Source organism: Bison bison, unplaced genomic scaffold (genome assembly GCF_000754665.1).
Source record: "Bison bison bison isolate TAMUID 2011002044 unplaced genomic scaffold, Bison_UMD1.0 scf7180017864235, whole genome shotgun sequence".
NCBI lineage: Eukaryota > Metazoa > Chordata > Mammalia > Artiodactyla > Bovidae > Bison > Bison bison.
Genome location: NW_011494807.1, coordinates 1,268,947 through 1,270,275, shown reverse-complemented (window position 1 = coordinate 1,270,275; position 1,329 = coordinate 1,268,947). Strand labels below are relative to the sequence as shown.

Sequence of the window (1,329 nt, the reverse complement as noted above, 5' to 3'; positions counted from 1 at the left end):
GTAAAAAAATATAAAAAAGTTTTTTCTTGAGATGAGAACTCTTAGGATTTACTCTTTTAACAATTTTCATAAATAACTTAAATCAGTGTTAATTATATTTATCATGTTGTACATTACAATCCTGGTTTTACCTTATAAATGGAAGTTCATATATATTTTGATTATCTTCACCTAATTCCCCCTTTCCTTAATCCTCATTTCTGGTACCCTCAAAGCTAATCTCTTTTTTCTTTCTTTTTTTTTATTTAATAGGATTTTCCATTAACATATATTTAATAAAAAATAATATCTACTCTGGCTCTCTTGTCCATTGTAAGGGGAAGAGTGGTGAGGAGGGGCTGGCACTCTGCCCACCCCTAGGCATCCAGACAAGCCCTGCCTCCAAGGCTCCCCTCTACCCCCCATTTTCCAACAGGCTGTGAGCTCCAGACAGATGGTTCAAAATTACAAGTGCTTTAGGCCCTCCCTTGAGCTCCCCCAGCCCCCCACGTTGGGGGAATGGAGGAAAGGGACAGTGATGATGGACGGGGCCGAGAAGAGGGATGGCAATGAGGCGGCCTCACTGCAGCTGGTCACTGCAGAACAAGTCCTCCACAGCAGGGTCAGGCAGCAAGGTGCAGGGGTTGCTCAGCGTGCTGAGCCCCTCCAGGCCCAGTGGCTTCATGTGTAGCTCCTCCTCCAGCCCCAGCCCCAGCCCCAGCCCAGCTGCTGACACTTCGAAGCCCAGCACTCAGGCCAGGGCCGCTGCAATCTCCTTGTAGAAGCCTGGGGAGGCATCTCCTGTGAGGATGATGTTAGGCCTTGAGCCATAGTGGGAACAGTGGGTTACATTCTCATGGTTGAGGGCATGAGTGTCCTGGGGGTCATTCACTGTCCTCTCACCCCCTAAGAATTCAGGCTTTTTGGAAAAGCCAGGGGGATCCAGCACCAGCATAGGTTCTCCATGCTGAACTGCTCCAGGTTCCCCAGGCTGAAGTCACTCATCGATTGGTGGTAAGACAGTTGCCCACGCTCACTGGGGCTGGCTGGGTACAGTGTCCCATACTGTAGCTGCCTGCCCTGAGGCTGACACCCTGAGGGCTGCACTGAGCAGGCCTGAGAGGGCAGCCCTGGCTGCTGCAGAGGCTTTGGGGCGGGTGGCTGGGTAGGCAGAATGAAACCTGGGAGGCTGTAATGGATATGGAGGCAGCCGCTGGTTGGTGGGCAGCTTACTGCTATCCAGGGGGACACCCTGAGTGATGGAAGACAAGGTGGGTGACATTGTTGGCAAAAACTGTTTGGGCAGTTGCTGTTGGGACCTTCTGGCATTGGCTGGGCCCACAAACTATG

The 1,329-nt window shown here is 51.1% G+C and overlaps 1 pseudogene; it reads right to left on the bottom strand.

Annotated features, from left to right (window-relative positions):
- Positions 1-559: 559 nt before the first annotated feature.
- The window catches only part of LOC104993193, a 2,096-nt pseudogene continuing 1,326 nt past the window's right edge, over positions 560-1,329 (bottom strand).